The sequence below is a fragment of the Macaca mulatta genome, chromosome 1, assembly GCF_049350105.2.
Source record: "Macaca mulatta isolate MMU2019108-1 chromosome 1, T2T-MMU8v2.0, whole genome shotgun sequence".
Taxonomy (NCBI): domain Eukaryota; kingdom Metazoa; phylum Chordata; class Mammalia; order Primates; family Cercopithecidae; genus Macaca; species Macaca mulatta.
This window is the reverse complement of record NC_133406.1, coordinates 44,039,665-44,059,357: the sequence shown is the minus strand read 5'-3', so window position 1 is coordinate 44,059,357 and position 19,693 is coordinate 44,039,665. Positions and strand designations below refer to the sequence as shown.

The 19,693-nt window shown below is 39.0% G+C and overlaps 1 long non-coding RNA gene across 1 annotated transcript in view; it reads right to left on the bottom strand.

Annotated features, from left to right (window-relative positions):
- LOC144340797 (uncharacterized) overlaps nt 1-19,693 on the bottom strand; it is a 129,375-nt gene that overhangs the window by 68,686 nt on the left and 40,996 nt on the right. The window contains exon 3 of the long non-coding RNA XR_013417145.1: nt 15,853-15,898. This is a non-coding gene — a long non-coding RNA (uncharacterized LOC144340797). The remainder of the gene's footprint in view (nt 1-15,852; nt 15,899-19,693) is intronic.

The window sequence follows — 19,693 nt, the reverse complement described above, 5'->3', positions numbered from 1 at the left end:
CTCTTAACTTACGCTCGTATTCTTCTCCAGCCACAGCATTCAGAGTTTTGCCTCAGTGACTCTAGTGAAATGGTTTCAATCATGGTCACTAATGACCATCCATTTTCCAAATCCAGCACGTAATTTTCAAGCATCTTACTTCACTTCCTTGGCATTGTACATTTCTCCACTCCTCACCACTTCCTCCTTGAAACCTTACCTTGGTCTCTGTGAAACCACACCTTCTTTGTTCTCCTTCCACCTGCTGTTTCTTTTTTGTGTATTTCAAAGACTTTTTTTTCTTTTTCTTTTTTTTTTTTTTGAGATGGAGCCTTGCTCTGTCACCCAGACTGGAGTGCAGTGGTGCTATCTTGGCTGATTGCAACCTCTGCCGCTAGAGTTCAAGTGATTCTCCTGCCTCAGCCTCCCGAGTAGCTGGGATTACAGGCAGGTGTACCACACTCAGCTAATTTTTGTATTTTTAGTAGACATGAGGTTTCAGCATCTTGGCCAGGCTGGTCTTGAACTCCTGACCTCGTGATCCACCTGTCTTAGCCTCCCAAAGTGCTGGGATTACAGGCATGAGCCACTGCGCCTGGCCCAAAGACATCATTTTTAACTTGAAGCTCCACCATAAGTCTTTTCTTTTCTCATTCTACACATTTATCCTGATTATCTCTTCCTTGGTCAAGACCTCAACTACTACTTCTACCTCATGCGATCATACTGTTTGAGTCTGAGCTGAGCTTTGTTTCTAGAGTACCAGTCTGAATTCATCTGAAATCATCATGTGGCTCTACAAACCCTCTTATCATCCGTGCTGTCTTTTCGGCAAATGACACTTGACACTAACCAGTTGTTCACATCAGAAATACAAAGCCCTCCTAGACTTCCTTTTTCCTCACCTTCCATATCCATCGATCATTAAGCCCTGACAATTGTATTTATTCATGTGATTTGCTTACTTGTCTATTTGTTTATTTAGACAAGGTATCACTCTACTGCCCAGGCTAGAGTGCAATAGTGCAATCACAGCTCACTGCAGCTTTGATCTCCTGGGTTCAAGTGATCTTCCCGCCTCAACCTCCTAAACAGCTGGAACTACAGGCGTGCACCACCATGCCTGGCTAAACTTTTATTTTTTGTATAGACAAGGTCTTACTATGTTGCCTGGGCTGGTCTCAAACTCCTAGGCTCAGGTGATCCTCCCTCCTCAGCCTCCTAAAGTGCTGGAATTACAGGGGTGAGCCATCGTGCCAGGCAGCTCTGCTTGTTAAATACTTATTCAAATGCCCAGCATCCTAATTCAAAAATCTGACATCTGAACTGCTCCAAAATCCCACGCTTTTTGAGTACTACAAGTGGAAAATTCCACACTTGACCTCATGTGATGGGTGGCAGTCAAAATACAGGTGCACACACAGTTTATTCAGTGTCCCCCCAGGGAAAAAAGATGCCCCCTTCAGCTGTGATATTCCTTTTCTGCACACAGCATGATAGTGATGCCAATCAACCACAGACTGTCTACATGGGTGGCTGAGATAGTGACACCTTTGCTTTCTGATGGCTCAGTATACACAAACTTCATTTCAAGCACAGAATTACTTAAAATAATGTACAAAATTACCCTCAGCCTATTTGTATAAGGTATATATGAAATACAAATAAATTTTATGTTTAGACTTGAGTCCTATCCCCAAGATATCTCATTATTATATGCAAATATCCTCAATTCTGAAATCTGAAACATTTTGATCCCATGCATTTTGGAGGACTCATACTTTCTTTTTTCTTTTTTCTTTCTTTTTTTTTTTTTTTGAGATGGAATCTTACTCTTTCACACAGGCTAGAGGACAATAGCACAATCTCGGTTCACTGCAATCTCTGTCTCCCAAGTTCAAGCAATTCTCCTGCCTCAGCCTCCCAAATAGCTGGGGCTACAGGAGACCACCATCACACCTGGCTAATTTTTGTATTTTTAGTAGAGACAGGGTTTCACCGAGTTGGCCAGGATGGTCTTGAACTCCTGACCTCAAGTGATCCACCTGCCTTGGTCTCCCAAAGTGCTGGCATTACAGGCATGAGTCACTGTGCCCAGTGGTCCCATGCATTTTGGATAAGGGATGCTCACCTTGTATCAGTTTAGGGCTTTTCTACTTCTTGCTAGATTCCTATCAAAGCCTCACTGAACCTCCGCTGTTAGTCTCATGTCTCCCAATATATCCTCCCCAATGCCATCACAATAAACTTTCTAATATGAAAATTTGTAGCTCCCCATCAACTTCCAGATCAAACCCAAGCCCAAAGCTGTACATCATCTGACTCCTATCAACCTCCCCAGTCTTATCTTCTCTCTAAACTTCATAGGTAACCCAAGATCTGGCCACACTCAACAGCTTGTAGTTTAGTGGACATACTCTCTCCTTCCATGCCTTCTCATTATTTTCCATCCCTTTTCTCACTTCTCAATCCAGCTAATTATTATTTCATCAAGAACATCTCAATTTTCACTTTGTTAAATTAAAATTATAGGAGGTCATTGTTTTGGACTAAGTTTCTGCACTGGGCCACAAAGACCAGACAAAATCAAAATGGAGTCACTCGTATTAAAGTTCTGTGTCACCAAACCAAAACTAAGTCGTTATGTGACCTTCCAAGAAATCAGGAGTGAGAGGTAGCAGTCAGAATCTCAAACAAGTCAGTTTCAGCTGGCATAATGGTAAAGTTTCTTCTGTTTTATTCCTTACAAAAATGTAAGTTGAAATAACCTGATGTCAACCACCGTGTTCCCTTCTACAAGGAAAGTAACTTTAAAATGACAGTCTACTTTTTTTTTCTTTGTCTAGGTGCTCTTTACCCCTCTTCTGCTTGGCTCATTGAAACACTCATGCTGTTTATGGAATGAAGTGTTGTCTAATTCTAGAATCACAAATGAAGCTAAGTGAGAACTTTAAATTTCTTGTAAACATTTTGTTTTCTGACAGATCTGGCAACCATGAAGGGAAGTGCAGGAGACTGCTGATGACCCTAAGACCCCTTGTAGAACACAGGAAAGGGGTCACTGATCCCCTTTCGGGTACTCTGTCTTCCTCATGGAGTCCTAAGAGTTGTGAGTTCCTCTTAGGTCCGAGCTCTGCTCTCCTTTGCATTTGAGCTCTCTGATATCTTTGGCTTTTGGAGTACCAAGGGTTAGTTGGTTCTATGGCAGGGCATATGACATTTGGGTTTGCGGTGACTGCTGAGTCACTGGCAAAAAGCCAGTTTTTAAGGTAAATGATGGCAGTTGTAGTAAGTGGTTATTATTGCAAGGCTTTTTCTTCTTTTCTTTTTGTACACCAAGGTAAGAAAAATATTGACTAAGTTGGTGAAGAATATCTCAAAGCTAAATATCACAGCTCTGAGAAACCCAAAATCCAACATAAAAGTGGGATCATTAATTGTAATTGCCAGATTCTTCTTGCTTGCTGCACAGATAAAGCTGATTCACTGAAGCAGTGATCTTGCAGTAAAGAAATAACTGAATTAATATAAGCCTGGCCATGAAATCAACCTCCGAGAGAACTGAGAAGCTAGGGTTTTTTTGGATAATTTGGTGGGCAAGGGGCTAGGAAATGGGTGCTGCTAATTTTTGTGGGGTGAAATCATAGGAATGTGAAAAATGGTCCCCATGTGCTGAGTCCACCTCTGAGTAGGCCACAGGATAGCTTGAGTCCTGAGTTCTGGGTCCAGATGGAGTCAGTCGGTTGTGAGAATGCAAAAGTATGAAGAAAGCACATTAAAAGACCAATCTTAGGTTTTACAATAGTGATGATAACTTTAGGAGCAATTGGGCAAGTAACAAAACTTATGAGCTATGGCCACATGACTCCTGAGCAGCAAGAGATTATAGAACATCAGGCTAGAAGGTAATGACTGTTTATTGTTTAGCTACACCTCCATTTTGGCAGAATCCAGGCACCTCCCATAATCCTAATCTTGCGTCCTTTCATTTGTCTTACAAAGGTGATTTCGGTACCTAAACAAGGACAGGGTTTATTTTAGGGAAGGATTATTATGATCCTTGCTTCAATGTTAAACTATAAACTAAATTCCTCCTACAATTAGCTCAGCCTACACCTAGGAATGAGCGAGGACAGCCAGCCTGTGAGGCTAGAAGCCAGGTGGAGTGAGCCATGCTAGGCTTCTCTCACTGTCATAATCTCTGCAAAGGCAGTTTCATAGTTTCTAAAGATCTGAGTACTCCACTTTCTTGTATGCCTGCCTTTTTCATGTATAAGAGTTATAGCTTCAGAAGCTGCATATACTTACAAAAGTGACCAAATCTTACCAAAGCTAACTCAGAATTACAATGGTCATTAAGTGGAATGTTCCAGATGAACAAGATTGTTCCTCTAAGACATACACTCAAATCCCAAGCCTCCTAAATTAAGAATAGAGAATATGATTCTTATTTCTATTGGCATTCAAAAAACTTCAAAGAGACAACAGGATTTTAAAAAATAGCTTTTTAAAAAGATTCATTATGAAAAATCAATGAGAGGTTGAGCACCATGGTTCAAGCCTGTAATCCCAGTACTTTGGGAGGCCAAGGTGAGGGGATCACTTGAGGTCAGGAGTTTAAGACCAGCCTGGCCAACATGGTAAAACCCTGTCTCTATTAAAAATACAAAAATCAGCCAGGCGTGGTGGTGTGTGCCTATAGTCCGAGTTACTTGGAAGGTTGAGGAACAAGAATTGCTTGAACCCGGGAGGCAGAGGTTGCAGTGAGTCGAGATTGCGCCACTGTACCCAGACAACAGGGCAAGACTCTGTCACAAAAAAGGAAAAAGAAAAACCAATGAGAAGTGAAAAATGCAAGCTGTTCCCCATACCAAGGACAATAGAACTGGCATGCTCCTACTGCTCCCCTCTTACTTTGCCTGAATATGTCTAATACATTCTATTCCTGAATATTCACAGTCTAGTAACTCCGTCTGAATTGCTTTTTTTTTTTTTTTTTTGACTCTGAAAAAGTAGTCGAATTGCTTCTTTATAAAATAAAACTACCTGAAAATTCAGGAGATAATCCCTGAGTCACTTACGTTCTCTGGACAAAAAACGGAGCTTAGGGTATAAAGAATTTCCCAATCCCAGGGAAGACCCTCGAAAGTTTTCTCAGGAATTCAGTCTTTATTGGAACCTATGACTCCTGGATACTTACCCTCTATTAACAAATGCACATGTTGCCGGGACCTGACGAAGCCCCAAAATGGATGTAGGCAGCAGAACAGTATTCTCCTGAGAATGATATCAAGGACCCAAAAAGCCCCACCTCATCTATTTTTGGGCCAAAGCCTTAAAAATCTCAAATGACCTTTGAAAGCTATTCCTAATGTGTTCCCCACCCACACTGACTGGTCTATATCACGTAGGCCTGCAGGTAAAAGAAAAATGTGTCTGTCATTGATTTTTAAATTGGCTTGGAAGCCCTATTTCTCAAGGTATTCCAGCTTCCACCAAACTGATGATACAGCCCAGCCAGCCCTAGCTGCCTTCTGTGTAAATGGGCTCCTCCTGGAGATTAGCAGACTCATAAAAACAAAACAAAAGATAGGATGGGAGGCTACAAGACCAGCTGAACTAATAATTATAGCTGAACATTTTGAAATGATCTGAGAACAAGATAAGAAACAAAAGGCTTCTAAATTAATATCCTAGCGATTATAACAATTTCATGGCAACCAGCAAACTGGAATGACTTTTGGACCTTCCCCAGGGCACTTTTCCAGTATGCAACTCCTAAAACAACCATTTCCAAAAAATTGTTGCTATTTGTGCAAACAACTGGGCACTGCTAAAAGGACTGCCCCCAAAAATGTTTTAAGGGAAGCCCCAGTATACAGGTTGCCCACCCTCTGATAATAATCTCCACGTTACCACCGGACAGACAGACCTCCAAGGGAAGATCCAATAAGCTTCTGTCATTTATTCATTTAAAAAATCAAGGGGATACAAAAATAAAACTTAATGAAGATTTTTTTTTCCAGTCTTAGTTGACACCAGAACTACTGGTTCCAGCTTAAACACCACTTTTATAGAATAACTTCTCCCTAGCAGTAAAACAGAATTTCAGTTGTGGGGTTATCAAACTGAGTTCAAAAGGAATTCATGTCTTAACCTACACAAATGACTCTAGACCCTTTTACTGAAAAATATTCTCTTTTGTTGTTTGACACAGCTCCAGTCAATTTATTGGGCAGAGACCTTCTGTCTAAGTTAAAAGGTCTGATATCGTTTGCCTCTAGCGGAGATGTGACTCTGGAATTTTCTGACCCACCTGAGCCATATCTCATATGTACTTTGCGGTCTGTCCTAGGCATAGAGGAAGAGGATAGTCCACAAAATGCCCATAATCTAACTGAACTACTCAATTGCTATGAGCCACATTAAATAGTGACCTTGGAAGAATTGAAAGTGCAGAGCACTCAAATTCAAGTAGACCTTACTGAGCCCCTTCCCCAATAACTGCAATACCCATTAAAGCCTGAGGCCATACAAAGTCTTGTCCCAGTGCCAATAACAGAAGACTTAATTGCTCAAAGATTAATTATTCCATGTAGCAGCCTTTGTAACACTCCAGTTTTACCTGTACAAAAACCTAATGGATGAGGATGGCAATTTGTTCAGAATCTAAGAGCCATCAACAGGATAGTTATGCTGTTTCGCAGTGGTTCTAAACCCTGACAGTCATTAGTCACAAGTTTCCCCAGATTCTAAATAGTTTACAGTTGTAAACTGTAACATGTTCAGCCTTCTTTAACATTCCAGGTGACTCTGTCAATCCTGTTTGCTTTCACCTGGAATAATCAACAGTATTGGATGGTCATGTCTCAGGGGTTCACTGAAACCCCCTTCTATTTCTCTCAAGTACTCCAGTGAGACTTGAGCATCCTCCAGTTTCCTAGAAGGTCGACTCCTGCAATATGCCAATGACATCTTACTTTGTTCACTTACTAAGGAGGCATCCCAGAAGGATTCCTTCTATTTATTATAGCAGTTAGCAGAAAAGGGACTTAAGATCTCCTGAGATACATTAAAATTATCAATAGCTGCTGTTCACTAATTAGGACATGATCTGAGTGCCACAGGCATCCAGATCAGGTGTCTCCTAGTTAAACTTTCCCAGGAATTTCCTAGACTGGTAACTAAGAAGCAACTTTGCAGCTTCTTAGGTTTAATTAGATGTTGTCAACAAGGGGTCTCTAGTTTTCCCCTCTTAGGGTCTTTACTGTATGAACTCACTAAACACTTAGTCCCTGAACCCCTTTCTTGGGAAGAAAAACATGAAACAGGCCTTTGTAAAATTAAAAGAGGCATTATAAAAACTTGCTGCTTTGAGATTGCCCACTTACTAAAAACACTTCACCCTATTTCTACCTGAAAGACATAATCAGGTCTTGAGAATCCTTGCACAAGAACATGATAATAAGCTTAGGCCCATTGCCTCTTGTAGTGCTTGATTAGACTGTTGCCAAAGCAACTGTGGATCTAACCTCAGGTAATAATGTTTATCTCCACATACCACATAAGGTGAAAAGTCTTCTCAACTCTAACCTTACCCAATATCTTTCTTTTCTTTTTTTTAAATTGTGGTTAAAAAATAGACATATAAGGCCAGGCGCAGTGGCTCACGCCTGTAATTCCAGCACTTTGGGAGGCCGAGGCGGGCGGATCACGAGGTCAGGAGATTGAGAGCATCCTGGCTAACATGGTGAAACCCCATCTCTACTAAAAATACAAAAGAAAAAAAAAAAAAAAAAGCCCGGCATGTGGGGGGAGCTTGTAGTCCCAGCTACTCAGGAGGCTGAGGCAGGAGAATGGCATGAACCTGGGAGGCGGAGCTTGCAGTGAGCCAAGATTGTGCCACTGCACTCCAAACTGGGCAACAAAGTGAGGCTCCATCTCAAAAAAATAAAGAAAAGTAGACACATAATTTTGTATCTTAACCATTTTAAAGTGTACATTTCAATAGTGTTAAGGGTAATCACGTTGTTGTGAAACAGATCTCAATAAGTTTTGTTTTTATCTTGCAAAACTGAAACTGTACCCATTAAACAATTCCCCTTTCCCCCTTCCTCCAGACCCTGGTAACCACCTTTTCACTTTATATTTCCGTAATTTGACTACTTTAGATATCCCGTATAAGTGGAATCACGTAGTACTTAGATTGGATAAGGGAAATGTGGTATATATCTATATATACCATGTAATACTATGCAACCATAGGAAAAGAATGAAATCATGTCCTTTGAAGCAACATGAGTACAGCTGGAGGCCATTGTCTTAAGCAAATTAATGTAGGAACAGAAAACCAAACATTGCATGTTTTCACTTATAAGTGGGAGCTTAACATTGGGTACTCTTGGACATAAAGATGGGAACAATAGACACTAGGGACTAGGGAGGGGAGGGAGGGGGCCATGGGCTGGAAAACTACCTATTGGGTACTATGTTCACTACCTGGGTGAGGGGATCACCCGTATCCGAAACCTCAGCATCATGCAGTGTACCTAAGTAACAAGCCTCACATGTATCCCCTGAATCTAAAATAAAAGCTGGAATTATTTTTTTTTAATTTAAAAATAGAATAACCATATTTTCCAGTAAACCTACTTCTGGGTATACAAAAGAACTGAAAGCAGAGTTTCAAAGAGATATTTGCATGCCCATGTTCATAGCAGCACTATTCACAATAGTCAGGAGACAAAAGAAAGTCAGATATCCATTGGTGGATGGCTGGGTAAACGAAATGTGGTGTTCACATACAATGTGATGTTGTTTGCCTTTAATAAGGGAAGGACATTCTGTCCTGTGCAACTGTATGAATGATCCACATTGCGATAAATTAAATAAGCCAGGGAAGTACTGTAAGATTCCCAATATCTTTCTGCTAGCAGCCTAACTTCATGGAATCCTTTTGCTCTCACCTCCTAATCTTCATCTGCAATGTAACATTCTTAATCCTGCTACTCTGTTGTCTTTATCATACTATGAAGGTGACCGTAAAATGGTAACCTCTGAACTAGTCACTCCCCATCCTGATTTGCATAACATTCCTTTAGAAAATATGGATTTGATCTTTTTTTGTGGATGAATCTTATGCTAGAGATCAGGCACATTAGAGTTCAGATCAATGGGTGGTGATTGGGCTCATTGCAAACATCAAACTGCCCCACCTGAAGTTGGCTCAGCAGGCAAAACTTTATGCTCTTACTCGTACCTGTATTTTATCTAAAAACCAGTCTGTCAACATTTGCACTGGCAGTCTCTATGCCTTTGGGGTTGTTCGTGATTTTGGAATACTTTGGAAGCAAAGAGGTTTCCTCACTTCTTCAGGACCACCAATAAAACAAATGGCCTCCATGCTAATGAGCTCCGTGCTGCTATACTGCTGTCTAAAAAGATTGTTGTCATAAAAATAGAGGGGCTGGGTGCAGTGGCTCATGCCTGTAATCCCAGCACTTTGGGAGGCCGATGTGGGTGGATCACCTAAGGTCAGGAGTTCGAGACCAGCCTGACCAACAAGGTGAAACCCCATCTCTACTAAAAAAATACAAAAATTAGCTGAGCATGGTGGCAGACACCTGTAGTCCCAGCTGCTTGGGAGGCTGGTACAGAACTGCTTGAACCTGGGAGGCAGAGGCTGCAGTGAGCCGAGATCATGCCACTGCACTCCAGCCTGGGCGACAGAATGAGACTCTATCTCAAAAAAAAAAAGAAAAAAGAGGATTGGCTGGGTGCAATGACTCACATCTGTAATCCCAGTGCTGTGAGAGGTAGAGGTAGGAGAATCGCTTGAGGCCAGAAGTTGAAGACCAGCTTGGGCAACATAGTGAGATCCTGTCTCCACAAAAATATTTCAAAAATTGGCCGGGCATAGTGGTGCATGCCTGTAGCCCCAACTACTCAGGAGGCTGAGGTGGGAGGATTGCTTGAACTCAGGAATTCGAGGTTTCAGTGAGATATGACTGTGCTGCTGCACTCCAACCCTGTGTGACAGAGCAAGACCCTGTCTCTAAAAACACAAATTAATAAAAATAGAGACTCATACAAAGAAACTCAGCCAGAATACAAGGGAAGTGCTCTAGCTGATTTTCATGCCAAAAACATTACACAGTTCCGTGAGATATGTTATTTAAATCTGTCAGCTAGAAATATTAAACTTGTTCCCTGAACCTGACTTCATCCCTTAACGCCCAGATACTGTTGACTATGGACAACAAAATGGTCCTAAGAATTAAAAAGAAGACTGAGGATGAGAAGGATGCTATTTTATTATATTTTATTATTATTTTATTTTATGTTGAGATGGAGTCTTTGTCACCCAGGCTGGAGTGCAGTGGTGTGATCTCTACTCACTGCAACCTCTGCCTTCTGAGTTCAAACAATTCTCATGCCTCTGCCTCCCAAGTAGCTGGAATTACAGGTTCAAGCCACCACGCCCGGCTAATTTTTATATTCTTAATAAGACAGGGTTTCACCATGTTAGCTAGGCTAGTGAGGCAATCAACTCGACTTGGCCTCCCAAAGTGCTGGGATTATAGGCGTGAGCCACAGCACCCGGCCAGGATGCTATTTTAATTCTGATTTGTGGAAAAATAAAGTTGGTCTATTGTGCCCAGATTCCCCTAAGGGACCTTTGTTGTGCTCCTCACATTCCCTTCCATAATAGTACTGATAAGACAATGTAAACTATCAATAAGTATTGGGGTTGGGGGGGATTGTTACAAAGTTGTAAAAGCTACTTATAATCATTGCTTAAACTGCCAAACTCATAATCCAGTGTACAGAAAATGTCCATATGTATGACTGCTATAAGAGAAAATGTTTTTACCTTCAAGTTACAGAAAAGCCAACTAAAAGTAAATTAATCTTAAGAGGATTTATTATCTCACATAGCAAGGCATCTAGAAGCCACATGGCAATAAGGAAATCTTTAATTCTCTGACTGAAAGAAGTAATTAAGGATCCAGACTATTTCCATCTTTCTGTTTTGTCATGCCCAGAGGTTGGGCTAGTTCTGTTCATGATCACAAGAGAGCTGATGTGGCTTCTGGGAGCACATTCTCACATACCAGTTGCCTAGAGGCAGAATAAGGGATACTTCTTTTCATGGATCTCTTTTTAAGATGATAGAAATTTTTCACAGAAGTCTTTCTTCAGCCAGTTACTACTACATACATATCATTGGTCATAATTGGGTCAGAGTGAGACCACTTTGATTTACATACACCATGCAAGATGTATTCAAATTAAAGAAGAATGGTGTGATTTCAAACAGAGTTGAGACCCTTCCAATACAGAAAAGAGGAAGAATGGCTTTAGTGTTGGCAAAACATGAAGCCTGCTGCATTTTGTAGGCATTTCCAAAGTAATGCATACACACTGTTATAATTCAATACATCAAGAGTGTCTACAGTAACATTACTATTCTTCACTTTTGGCTTCTAATTTTACTCTGACAGTTAACAGTTTGGGAGATATGTATGCTTCTTATTTTCATTTGCTTATACAGAAATAAGAATATGTTGAGAAATTGGCTTCCCTAAACTGAAATATGCTGTATATATTCTATAACATTTCCTTTCTAATAGATGCACATTCTTTTCACAGTATAGTGTGCCGGTTATCAATTTATTGCCTTTCAACACATCCACTCTTCTTTTCCATGTTTTGTGAACCTGGAGCTACTTCTTTAAACATTTCAACTTTACCATTCACCTCAATGTTAGGCCTAGTCAGTAGAAAGTGCTGCAGAGACACTGCAAGGCCAGATTTGGAGAAAGGGGCCTTCCTTACTGCTTTCAGCCTGCTGCTTTTGGCATGGCAGCCAGCTGATGGCCTGGAAGAGGCCTGGTACTGCTCACTTTAGCCATTCACCTCATAGACCCACCGACAAGTGTTTTGCCACCCAGCAAGTTGATCCTGTGGGCAAGCTGTAGTCATGCCCCCAGCAAGTTTCTTACCATCAGCAGGCTGCATGTTTCTATGGCAGTCACACTCTCAGCACAGACCTGAATCTCAGTCTTGGGCAGAGGGAGGAGAGCTCTTCTAATGTCTTAGTACAGTCCTTTTTCATTCTCCTTCAGCCCAAAGAATAGGAGATGCTTTCTGCATTTGCCACTTCTACATTTCTTTATGTTCTCTTTCTTCTTTTTAGTAGTAGTTAATCACCTTTTACTCATTAGTAATTCTTCATATCAAATTTTCTCCATTCAAATTACTGTTGTAGTTTCTTTCTTCTAACTGAACTCTGACTGACACAGATGGTTATACCATAATTTTATTTAACCATGCCTTAATTCACTTGATATTTGTGGTCTTGTTTGTATGTTTTGTTGTTTTTGTATTTATTATTTAATAAATATTTATTGAGAAACTACTGTATGTCACATATTATTTGAACCACTAGGGATATTGTAGTAAGCAAGACAAACAAGGACCTTACTTCATTCATGGAGTTGATCGTCTAGAGCACAGATGCAGATGATAAAAATAAATAAATATAAAATAAAATTAATAAATGCTATGAAGACAGTATGAATTAGGGAATGGGGGCTATTGGGTAAATAAGATTAAGTAGACCTTCTCTGAGGTGGTAACATTTGAACTGAAATATGAATGATGCAAGAGTTGACAGTTTGAAGGACTGCAGGAGTTCATTGTGGCTGGAGTATAATGTAAAAGTAACAGAGTGGCAGGATATGGGGTCAGAGGTCAGCAGACTATGCAGAGCCAAGAAGGTCATAGAAGAGTTTGGATGTTATTCTAAGGGTGATGGGAAGATATTGGAACTTCTTAAACAGGAAAATAAAACAATCTGTCTGATGTTTTATAAAGGGCACTTTGGCTGCTCTACAAAGAAAGAACTCTCTGGAGTCAAGAGTAGAGATAGGTACATAAGTTAAAGGGCTATTACAGTCACCTATAAGAGAGACATTGTTGACTCAGGCAAAAATGATAGCAATGAGTGTTGTGAACAATGAAGGAGGACAAAAATGTAAGATAAAGCTCATAAATATTTCTGATTGATTAATATATAGAGGAGGAGGAGAAGAAGTCAGGAATCAGAGATAACTCACAGGTTGGATTCTGAGCGAATGGTTAATTGGTAACACCTTTTAACTGAAATGTGAGTAACTGAGAAGATGCAAGTTTAGAAGGGAGGAAAATTCAGAAGTCCACTTGGGATATGACAGGTTTGGTTTGGCAATTAGTAAATTCTAATGGAAACAAGAAAGCAAATAGATTCTTGAGTTTAGAGCTCTACAGAGAGGTTAGGGTTGGAGCTGGGAAAAGGTAATGGAATTGGTTAGTATCACAAGAGAAAATGCATAGAGACCAATGCTGAGAACTGAGCCTGGAGGTAAAAGAAGAAGGATCCAGCAAAGGAGACAAAGAAAAACAGAGGTAGGAAGAAGACCTGAAGAATATGGTTACTTGGAAACCAGGTAACATTAGCAATTCAAATAATGATATAACGAATATCCTTGTACCTATTTCTTTGATTCCTTCAATTTTACTTTCTGTCAAAGAAATTCTTAGGATTTGCTTCAGTGAGTCAAATGATATGTACTTTAAATATTAATAATTTTTTTCAGATTACTTGCAGTAGCATTTTACCAAAAGGCTTCCAGAAGTATGAGTCTTAGCAAGAATTCTAGAACCAGCAGATAAGTTGACTACTAAGCAAGAGACCGAGGCTGAAGCCTAATCAGGCTGCAGTAATATTGGTGCACAGGTGGCCCACATCTTAGTTTTAACCAACCAGATTACTGAGCTACAGTAGCATCATCTAGTCTAATATTCTACACTCATGGGAAACACTGAGGTTCCTGATATTCCTAGGCCTGGTCATAAAACGGCTTAGAAAATGAAATGACTAGTTTTCTAAAAGAAGATTATATCACTACATGAGCTGAACTGTTTTGGGGAAGGCAGGAGATGGCCACATGAAAACCCAACATTATGATTTCTAATTACATATCCACATATTTTCTGTCCTATTGGGTAGTTGTATAAGAGCTTTTGTTTTTATGATTAGTGAATCTTTAAAAATAAAGTCTTATAGTTTTATTTTAAGTATTTGTTGAAAAGCTATTCCACTAAAAAGAAAAGTATGGATCAGAAAGCTATGTAAGTCAGGCCAAGCACGGTGGCTCATGTAATCCTAGCATTTTGGGCGGCCGAGGCTGGTGGATCACTTGAGGTCAGCAGTTTGAGACCAGCCTGATCAACATGGTGAAACCCCAGCTGTACTGAAAATACAAAAATTAGCCTGGTGTGGTGGCACATGCCTGTAATCCCAACTACTTGGGAGGCTGAGGCAGGAGAATTGTCTGAACCTAGGAGGCAGAAGTTGCAGTGTGCCAAGATCGTGCCACTGCACTCCAGCCTAGGCAACAGAGCAAGACTCCAAAAAAAAGGAAGGAAAGAGAGAAAGCAAGCAAGCTATGTAAGTCAAATAGGAGGAAAGAAAGAAAGGGCTTTGGAGGAAATGATGAAACTAAATTCAGTCTTTTTGGAATAAGAAAATTATTATGGAATATCAAAAGTAAAACAGAATAATGAGCTATACATTTTAGAAAAGTAAAACAAATAACTTCCATGACTGACAGAATGTAAAATTTGTTTACCTTATTGCATATTGTCATAGTATTCCATATTATTCTCTAAAATAAAGGTCACTAGCTAGGTTAGTATGTATCTGGGTACAGATAACAATTCCTGCTCTGAATAACATAAAAAAGTCATGTTTATTGGAATAATTTAAAAGAAGTTCGTCATTTCTCAAAATACAGAAATAAAGTAAAATCAAATTTTGATGGAGCTGGAACTTCTGTCAAGAACCAAGGCTACACTACAACCTTCACCTATTATGAAGATTCAAGCTCTGGCTCCTTTTTTTTTTTTTTTTCTTTTTTGTCTCTTTCCCTTCTGTCTTATCCTTCTTTCTCAGTTGTCCTGCACATAACTCAATGTGGCTACTAGACCCTAAAGCCACAGACTTGTTAATTCCCAATAACATCCTAATAGATCCGAAGCCCTAAAAATAAATGCCTTCATGAGTCAGGCAGAAGACATAAATGCATAAAGTGAAAAGGTGTAATTAAAATGTAACAAATAGGCTGGGCATGGTGGCTTACGCCAGTAATCCCAGCACTTTGGGAAGGTGAGGTGGGTGGGTTAAAAATACAAAAACTAGCCAGGCATGGTGTCACACACCTGTAATCCCAGCTATTCAGGAGGCTAAGGCAAGAGAATCGCTTGAACCCAGGAGGCGGAGTTTGCAGTGAGCTGAGATCATGCCACTGTACTCCAACCTGGGCGCCACTACACTGGGTGACAGAGTGAGACTCTGTCTCAAAATTAATTAATTAATTAATAAAATAAAATAAAATAAAATAAAATGTAACAAAGAAATATAGCCATGACTAAAAACACAACCTATGGGCAATATTGCGTCCATGAGCTACTAAAGACCTCAGAGATACAATCTTTGATCACTTAGAGCAAATGTTTTCAGAAAAAGGATCTGATTAGCTTGGCTTGACCTGCACATTGATTGATTCTCCCTGGTCAGGTTTCAATTCATCAGTCAATAGTGGCTTGTGGGAGGGTCATGTAGCATAAGGCAGCAAGAACTATGTGCCAGAAGAAAATTTTTCAGAAAGAGCTGTGGAAATGTGGGCCTTGGTACCTCAGGTACAGCCATCTTTTAATGAGTCATGTGTTCCAAAGATCTATTTGATTAATCTGAATTTTATTATTCAAGCAATTTTGAGACAGTCATTTACTCTAAGTTAAAAATAAACTACAAAAAAATTTACTTACTCAAAACTTCATTGCCTCAGTGAATAAATGCGTGGTCAATAACTTCCTGGAAAGAAGATATGATAATTTCATTCACTGATAACTTTTTCTCCATGTTGATTTCAATTGGAAGAAATTATTGAAAGAAATAATTTGTTAGAACAGGAATTAGGCCACTTTTTGCACATCTGTGAAATACGGTAGCAATACCTTCTTGATCATTTAATTTCATACCAATTACATGAAATGATGAATATAAAACAAGACCTAGCACAGGTCTTTGTACATAGTAGTAATTGACTTCATTTCCTTAAACCTGTTTCCTTATATTTATTCTTTCAACAAATATTATTGAGCAGTTAGAATATACAGGCACTGTTCAAGCACTGAGGATAAAGCATTAAACAATTCAGAATAAGATATAAGATTAGACCTGTTTATTTCACAAATCTGTTTTTTGAGGTTAAATTGAAACAATGCATGTAAAATTTATGAAGTATATCAGTAGTTCTCAAAATTTGGTCTCAGGGCTTTTTTATACTCTTAAAAATCATTGAATAAATTTTAAAATGCTTTTGCTTATGTGGGATGCACTCACACAAACTTGTGTATATACTAGAAATTAAAATGAAATATTTAAAATATGTATTTTCTAATTCATTTAAAATCAAAATAATATATTTATTGCATGTTGGTATAAATAACATATTTTTTAAATACTGTATTTTATGAAAAGCATTTACCTAAACAAAAAATGTTTAGTGAGGCTGGATGTGGTAGTTCATGCCTATAATCCCAGCACTTTGGGATTATAGGTGGGAGGATTGCTTGAGGCCAGAAATTCTAGACTAGACCACAGCAACAAAAGACAAAAAGAAAAGAAAGAAAAGAAAGAGGGAAAGAGAAAGGGAGGGAGGGAGGGAGGGAGGGAGGGAGGGAGGGAGGAAGGAAGGAAGGGAGGAAGGAAGGGAGGGAAGGAAGGAGAGAAAAAGAGAGAGAAAGAAAGGAAAGAAAGAAAAGAAAGAAAGAAAGACAGAACAAAAGAAAGAAAAAAAGAAAGAGAAAATGAAAAAGAAAAGAAAGAAGAAAGAGAGAGAGAGAAAGAAAGAGAGAGAAAAATTTAGTGAGAGGCAAGGCATTGTGTTGCATTTTGAAAATCTCATTAATGTCTGGCTTAATAAATGACAGTCATCAAACTGGGAGAATAGAAATAATCTAGCTTCAATGTTCCCCACAAAAAACCAAAAACAACTATCCAGTACCAAGATTATCATCACCAGTAACCAATAACTGGGCCTGTGATGATCTTTGAGATCACAGAAAAGTGAAAACTACAAGCAGAAGGTAAGAGAAATGAACTTCAGTTTCTTTGATATGCTTCCCCTACCTAAGTTGCCAAGCACTGCATGGAAAAGTCCTTTTAGACTTATGGTTTCAACACTGGAAAAAGCAAGATCAAGGCAGGCAAGACAGAAGGCTTCCCCACCATCTTGGGGTTTTTATAGCAGGACTGCCATTCCTGCCTCAACTCAAGAAGCATCACAAGGGCCTGTAGAGAGAAATATCCTATAGGCGGCTAGACTAAAAAAAAAAAAGAAAAAAGAAAAAAAAGAAAGAGTGGAGAAGGGATAGCAACCCCAGGGTGCAAAATGTAGGGCTGCTCTTCAGCTCAGCAAAAAGAGATACCAAACCAGAAGAACGGTTCAGCAGCACCATGCTCTAAGACGCATTCCTCATGGGTCCTCAGGACACAAACCTCTACCCAGCCTCCCCACACAACCAAGGAATCTCCTTTGAGACTCCTCCCACCACACAGTCCCCCATCTGACACAGGCAGTTCTCCAAACTTTCTTGAGAGCTATGGCAAACTTGGACTTAGGGCACCATCTAGTGCCAAAAAGGAGGCAGCAATCTGGGGCTAAGGGAACTCAACATGCAAACCACACAGAATCTTTAAACATGCATAGCCTAGAAAGATCAAAGCAATCCAGACAGTGAAGACTGGAATCAATAACTAAGCCTTTAGTGCAAAGACAGAAATGTATATCAATAAGTCACAAGTGCAAACAGGAAACCATGACCTCCCCAAATGGACAGAGCAAGGATCCGGTGACAGGCAATGGGGCAATGGCGTGGGCTCTCAAATCAAGCATTCAATATGGCAATTCAATATGGCAATTTTGAGGAAACTCCGTGAACTCCAAGATAACACAGAGAAACAATTCAGAAATTTATCATACAAATTTAACAAAGGGATTAGAATAATTTTAAAGAAAAACAGAGATCCTAGAACTCAGAAATACATTGGCTGAACTGAAAAATGTATCAGAGGGTCTCAGCAGCAGAATTTATCAAGTAGAAGAAAGATTCAGTGAGCTTGAACATAGGGTATTTAAAAACACACAGTCAGGGAAGAAAAAAGAAAAACTGATTTTTAAAAAATGAAATATGCCTACAAGATCTAGAAAACAACTTCAAAAGAGCAAACCTAAGAGTCATTGGCATTTAAGAGGGAATTGAGAAACAGGCAAAAGGTAGAAAGCTTATTTAAAGAGATAATACAATAACACTTTCCAAACCTAGAGAAAAATATAAATATGCAAGTACAGAAAAGTCAAGGATTATGTAATCAATTCAACCCAAATAAGACTACACCAAGGCATATAATAACCAAACTCTCAAAGGTCAAGGTTGAAGAGAGAATTCTAAAATCAGTAATAAAAGAAGCACCATCATATGAAAAAACTCAAGTTCATTGTGCAACAGACTTCTCAGCAGAAATCATACCCAGGAAGGAGTGACATGACATATTCAAAGTGCTTAATGAAAAAAACTGCCAAATGAGAATACTGTATCTAGCAAGCTAGCCTTCAGATGTGAAAAACAGATAAAGACTTTCTGAGAAAAATAAAGTTGAGGATATGACTTACCACCAGACCAGTCTTACAAGAAATGCTGAAGGGAGTTCTTCAGTCTGAAAGGAAGCTAACATGCAACAAGAAAACATCAGAAGGTATAAAATTCACTGGTAAAAGTTAATATAGAGACAAATTCAGAATATTCTAATACTATAATTGTGGTGTGTTAATCACTCATATCTTTAGTATGAAGACTAACAGACAAATCTATCAAAACAATAATAACAACAAAATTTTGTTAAGAAAGATGCAGTTGTAAAAAGCTGTAAACCGAGAGAACAAAAAGCCAAAATATGGGGACGTGGAGTTAAACTGTAAAGTTTTTAAGTTTTTATTTGTGTTTGCTTCTTTTCTTTACTTTATGATCAAAGTGAAGTAGTTATCTGCTGATAAAAAGACTTGTTTTAACTATAAGATAATTTTATAGGCCTCGTAGTAACCATAAAGCAACAATTTATAATAAATATCCTAAAAATAAAAATAAGGCATTAAAACATACTACCAGAGAAAATCACTTAACCACAAGGGAAAACAGTGAGAGTGGAAGAAAGGAAAAGTTACAAAACAAACAGAAAACAAGTAACAAAATGGCAATAGTAAGTCCTTATTATCAATAATAACATTGAATATAAATGCAATAAATTCTCCAATTAAAAGACATAGACTAGTTGAGAGGATTAGAAAATAATACTCAACTATATACTTTCTATGAGAAGCTCACCTCATATATGTACACACACACAGACTGGAAGTAAAGGGATGAAAAAAGATTTTCTGTGCAAAAATGGAAGCCAAAAAAGAAAAAAGCAGAGCTAGCTATACTTCGATAAAATAGGTTTTAAGGCAAAACCTGTAAAAAGAGACAAGTTCATTATATAAACAATAGTGAATATATATGCAACCAATACCAGACCACCCAACTATGTAAAGTACATATTAATAGA